General features: G+C 38.4%; 1 pseudogene across 1 annotated transcript; it reads right to left on the bottom strand.

Moving 5' to 3' along the window:
* Positions 1-728: 728 nt before the first annotated feature.
* LOC104610535 (cytochrome P450 86B1 pseudogene) lies at positions 729-2,629 on the bottom strand (annotated as a pseudogene). Its single transcript, XR_016085131.1, has one exon. The product of XR_016085131.1 is annotated as a cytochrome P450 86B1 pseudogene (transcript).
* Positions 2,630-6,470: the final 3,841 nt, after the last annotated feature.

Genomic DNA, 6,470 nt, shown 5'->3' with positions numbered 1-6,470 from the left:
TGAGACATTACCAAGGGCCCGTTTAGTAAGTCTTTTTGAGAAGATCTTCTTGTAGCTTTGAAGTCAAAAGACGTATTGAGCTTTTGATATAAGATCTGGGCAGCCCAAAAACCGTTTGGCATATGCATGTTTTTCCATGCAAGCATAAAATGCAAAAGTCGCGAAAAGTTCCATTTGGAGATTCCTGAAATCAACCAAAAATAGGCTTTTTTCGTCTTTTCGGTATTCTGTCTTTTAACAGCTAGATCTTTCGCACGCCAAACTGATATAGACCAAATTTTGATCTACTCAATTTGTAAACAACCGAAAGACCACATGGAAAGACGCGCCAAACGCCCCCAATGTTAACAAATACACCATCTTCTATAATGACCCCACAAATTTCTATCTGTCTACCTAAAATTGGAATGGAATCATGAGGGCAAAATATGGCGAGGATGCAAAGCTAATGGGGAATATAATAGGAATCGGCAACATGGCTTTGTGTGGATCCCCAATCCGATGACAAATCATCTCTCCAGTGCAAAATAGGCTAAGAAAAAGGTAGGAAAAAGAAGGAAAAGGCAAGAAAACTTACACAAGATCTTAAAAGCAGGACCACTAGTATGTAGCTATAGGGAATTTATTATATTATAGAAGTTATGGTGAAACCTAATAAATCCTGATTCATTGAAACCAACTAACTCTTTCTTTTATACACTGACCATCAATCAATCATTCCATCCTTCTGAATAACAAGGAAAAGTAGAGGCGATTTTATATATAAATATAAAAAGGATATATAAAACATTACAAGGAGTGAAGAAACCATAGAAGTGGAAAAAGAAACAAACTAGGGCTTTCTAATCTAATCTTCAATTCGTTTGGATATTTTACCAGTTTTCTTCTTTTTTGACTTTTTAGAAATTAAAGGAGGACTATCACTGGGCTCTACTTAACTCTACCCCAGTGAATTTATTTAATATAAGTTATGATTAAACCTAATAAATCCTGATTTATTGACACCAACTGTCTCTTTCTTTTACATTGACCATCAACCCATCCTTCATCTCAAGAATAACGGATTGTTTCAAGGAGACTGGGTGACCCTCCACAACTTGAATGCTGTAGTTGAAGAGAACAGCTGCAGCAGCCATCTTCATCTGAGTGAAAGCCATGTCCTTACCCAGGCAAGTTCTTGGCCCAGTGCCGAATGCAAATAGCAGCTTGGAGATCATTTCATTGTTCAGTGTCCCGTCCTCACGTATCCATCTCTCAGGCTTGAATTTCAGACAGTCTTTCCCCCACACAGAAGGCATCCTTGCTAGAGCATAATTTGAGAGCAGTATCTGCATCCCTGGCTTCACAGTGGTGCCATCAGGGAAGATATCCTCCTTCATGGGACTTTTCTTCTGCGTATGAACTGGAGGATACAACCTTAGTGATTCGCAAATTGCTGCATGCAGATACACAAGTTCTTTTAAATCCTCTGAATCAAATACCCATGGCTTCTTTCCTTCTCCATTACCCTTCTTCTTAGCGAATGCAAGCTTTAATTCTTCCAGGAGTTTTTCCTCCACATGGGGATTCCTAGAAACTGACCAGAAGAACCAGACAAGACCAGAGGCTGTAGTATCTCTTCCGGCAATAATAAAGTTCAGACTCATGTCTCTCAGGTACTTCATCCTGGATTTGGACCAATCGTTTTCCTGTCCTTGAGACCTGATGAAGATAGACAGTAGACTATTCTTCCCTGATTCATCAGTACCATTAAGCAGCTGCTCCTTCTTCTCCAGAATTATATCCAGAATGATGTTATCAGCAACTTCCCACGCTTTGGCCATCTTCTTCTCTGACCCAATCTTCAACAAACGCATAAGCTTCCAAATCAAGGTAGGAATGAAGTTTCTGCAAATTATGGCTTCTTGTGCGTCATCAATGGCTTGAACAGCTACAGTAGCAGGAAGTTCTTGAGAAAGAAGCCCAAGATCCTTTCCCCATGTTGTAATGGCAATACTGTCAAAGGTGAACCTCAGAATCAAATCCTGCAAATCGATTGCAGACCCTTCTCTAGCCACATTGGCTAACAAAGGTAGAAGCTTTTCGTCAATTAGCTTCTGGACCGTGTGGCTGACGAAGCTCCGAAACTCAATCAGTCTGAAAGCCGAATGTGAAGCCTTCCTCTGCGTTGCCCATGACTCGAAATCTGTGTTAAATATACCTTCGCCGAGAATGTCGAATATCTGCCTGAAATCCTCCCCTTTTGGGTAGTTGGCAGTATTTACTTTGAGCATGTACTCGAAGTTGTGCGGATCGCAAGTGATCACGTAGTCGAGCTTTGAAAAGAGGCCCTTCAAGTAGAAGGTTTTGGTGCCGAGAGTGAGGAAAACTTCAGTGAACCAGTCAGAGAGCCTCCGAAAGTTTCGGGCTACCGACGGGAGGGAGCCCAGTAAAGGCCATTCTGGTATGACTTGGTTCTTCAATTTCTGCTTGAAGAACAAGAACCATCTCAGGAAGAACACAGCAGACAGAATGGCTAACAAGAAGAACTGGTACCCGGATATGGATGCAGCAAATTCGTTAGACACCATCTTTTGCTTTTGCAAATCACTAGTCTACCCCCAGTAATCTATATGTAGAGACGATCACACCCTCCATGTATCGATGTGGCCCCACCTTAAATTATTGGATGAAGTGAGTGGGGTTAAGGTGGGCTTCCACAATACATACCACAATACTACAAACCCGATATCCTGCCAACAAAATACATTCCAACAACCCACCATTCATAGGGGTGTTAATTGGACTGGATTTGATCCAAACGATCCAGTCCGAGTCCATTATAAATGGACCAGGTCCAATCTAATCCAATGAATGTTTTGGATCAATTTGTACCGGTCCAATATTTTAATGTTTGGACCGTCTAATTTATTTAGATTCATTTTGATTTAGATTGGTTTCAATTCAAACCTAATCCATTGATGCATATATTCTTATCATATATCAATAGACCAGATATTGGCTTAATCCAACTCAATCCAATAAAAATTTGTTACGGATGGATCAGATCCAATCCAATCTAATAGATATTTTGGACTGGATTGGTCCAATCCAATATGTCTTGTTGATCTGTCTAATCTGTCCAAATTGATTTTGGACTGGATGGGGTCCAATTCAAAACCGGTCATTGACACCCTTACCTACTAATATGATCTAACACCGCATAGCAGGTCCCACGTTATGGTGGGTTCCAATCTCATGGTGAGATATGTGGTGCATGGTTTTCGAACCATCGTTGACCTGGACGGTCGAACCATTTGGCCCAGGAACCATCCAAGCAACAAGTTCCATTTTACCCCAAACCTAGTCCTTGACCAAAAACCGTTGAATCGGTCAACGATCCATTGACCCAGATAGTCGAACCATCGACACGTTTGACGATTTTTTATTGTTTTTAAATTTGAATTATTATTTTTTAATTTATTTTGTCAGAATGGGCTATCCATTCGGACTGAATGGTTGAAACGTCGACCTGGAAACTAGTGGCCAGAACGATTCTGGTTCTAGGTGGTTTTTTAAAACATTGGTGTGGTGATAGATCAAGTTGGCAAGGGTTGCAATGTGTTTCTTCTTCTTCTTTTTTTTTACCAAGGATGGCATCAGTATGGGTTTCGAAACGAATTCATAAATTCTAAGCCCTACCCGCCTCTCTAAAACTCCAACTTGTATTATCCCAAAACCTATAGCAGGTTGGGTTTTTAGAATCCAAACCCTTATTGTACATGAAAGTACAAAATCCTCCCCAACCCTATCTTCCTTGCATTATAGGGTGGGTTGGATTTAGAATTTACATCTAATTTTGTATTATTTCTAGTTAAATATAAACAATAAATAAGTAAAATGACATGAATAAATAAAAAAGTTTTCAATTATTTGATTAAGATAAATAAAAAACATATAAACTATCAATTATCCTTTACATAAAATTTAAAATATTATTAAACTCAAAACCTAATACATCATAGTTCATATACTTCCCAATGACATATAATCATTGGGTTTAACCTAATACCATACACTTGGATATCATTAAATTCAAAACCCATTCCAGCTCTCTCAAATCCGTTGGAATGGGTGCCAATTCAGAATTGATGATGCCAATTCACAGGTGAACATTGATGTATAAAATAGGGGGCTTTCTATATTTTGAATATTTATAACTTTACAGTGAAATTCAGAAATCTGCATTAAACCTGTTCGTATTTTTTCAAACAAAAAACCCGGGTTATAGAATTGCCATCTATACCCGCTGCCATGATTTTATAACCGAAGGCTACGCCAGGATTTCACTCGTTTTTTTTTCCATCCCCTTTCCCTTTGACCCCCCAACCCCTGGTGGCAGCGGTATTTGATCCCAGGCTCTACTCCAACGAATCAGAAAACCTACCAACTGAGCCACCATCCTAATTCGTGAATAAATTGGAGCTTTTTCTTCGCTGGAGGATGTACTGAACATTAAGGGATATGAATTCAAGAACTCAACCGTTCCCTTGTCTAAGACAGTTCACGGTATGGGTTGGATACGTACAATGGGATTTTGAAGAGATTGACAGGCGGTAAAGAAAAAATTAATGGTTCAGTTTTATATAGGCTTTTGATGTGTATCCCGTGCATAACTCTGCTGCACTACTTTTTCCTTCACATGCTAGTGGTATCTTTCATTGTCTTTTATAGAAAAAACTTGGTGGTGCAAGTTTAGGAGTTATCTTTGGCTGTTTTTGGAGTTTTTGCTCATTATATACTTGAAGTGCCTGTTTAGTAAGTTTTTCTAGAATATTTGTTACAAGATCTAATAGTTAAAAGATGGAGTAAGCTTTTGCAAATAGATCTTACAAGATCAAAGACTGTTTTATTGAAATGTTTTTTTATAGATCTCATGAAATACCATAAAAGTTAGAAGACCGTTTGGTAGTGTGATGAAAATATGTGTTATGTATATATGAATGTCTTGTGTGTGGGCCAATGAACCTTTCATTTAACACATGAGACCTACATATATTTTCTAAGGTGAACCCCACGTACCATTGGTGGACATGTATTTGGGGCCCAAATACATTTTTCAAGGTGGGCCCCACATATCATTAGTGGACATGCATGTGGGGTCCATGTGTGGATATGTATGTGGGGCCCACATACATTTTACAAGGTGGACCCCACATACCATTGGTGAACATGCATGTGGGGTCCATGTGTGGACATGTATGTTGGATCCACATACATTTTTCAAAGTGGCCCCACATACCATTGGTGGACATGTATGTGGGGTCCATGTGTTGATATGTATGTGGAGCCACATACATTTTTCAATGTGGGTCCCACATAATACCTAATGTGGGTTCTACATACATTTTCCAAGGTGGGCCCCACATGCCATTGGTAGGTCCCACTTACACATTCAAATAGTTTTTTTGTGAAAAAATAACCCATTTTCTCCTAAGCGTGTGCATCGTGCCACACGTTTGAAAAAGACTAAAAGCTTCATTTGAAACTTCCTGAAAATGCCCAAATTTGGGCTATTGGCGTCTTTTATCGGTTGGAGCTTTTTCCCAATAGATATTTCTATTGCCAAACAGAAAAAGCTCAGAATTCAGGCTTCCGAACTTCTAAACAGCCCGAAACCCGCACGGAAAGACTTGTCAAACGCGGCATAAGTTAATTCAGGTCTTCATTTGTCTTTTAACTAAAAAAATATTAAGTGTAAATATCTCATTTGCCTTTGCACATGAGATGTCTTTCTCCCAAAACAGCTAAAGTTTTTCCAGACAATAATGATGAGTTATTCTAGACCCTATCCCCTCTCAATCTGTACTTACTCCGGGTTAGATTTTGAGAATCCAAACTCTTTCTATATATAAAAATGCAAAACCCTCCCCTGTATTCAACGGGATGGGTTGGATTTATAACCTTCATCTAATTTTCTATTATTTCTTATCATATATAAGCAAGAAATAAGTAAAATAACATAAATAAATAACAAAATTTTTAATTATTTAATTAAGGCATAAAAAAATACATAAACTATCAATTATACTTTACATAAAATTCAAAATATTATTAAATTCAAGACCTAATACATAAAACTTCTATGTTTTCGATTAATATACGGGTCAGATTTAACCTAATACTATACCCATACAGGGTGTAGAATAAATCCCAAGGTACCTTAGAAAGCTCTTTTTAGGCGTTTTAAGTAGGTCATGTGGCCATGTGGGTGTGACCAGTATGTTTGCAAGGACAGAAGCTTTGGTTGAGTTTTTGGCCTGGACTACTTTAAAGAAGTTTCAATGAAAAACCATTTTGTACTTGTTTGGGAGCGGTTTCTAGTGGTGGTCATTTTAAGATGGGTTCCATCCAAATAATTTATAAAAATCCAAAAAGCCCAAATCTATTGTCCTCCGGCCAAAAAACAACAGTATTCTATTAAAAGCTTC

This window comes from Nelumbo nucifera, chromosome 4 (genome assembly GCF_055504915.1).
Source record: "Nelumbo nucifera cultivar China Antique chromosome 4, China Antique-T2T, whole genome shotgun sequence".
In the NCBI taxonomy this organism is placed as follows: domain Eukaryota; kingdom Viridiplantae; phylum Streptophyta; class Magnoliopsida; order Proteales; family Nelumbonaceae; genus Nelumbo; species Nelumbo nucifera.
This window is presented reverse-complemented; position numbering and strand designations above follow the sequence as displayed.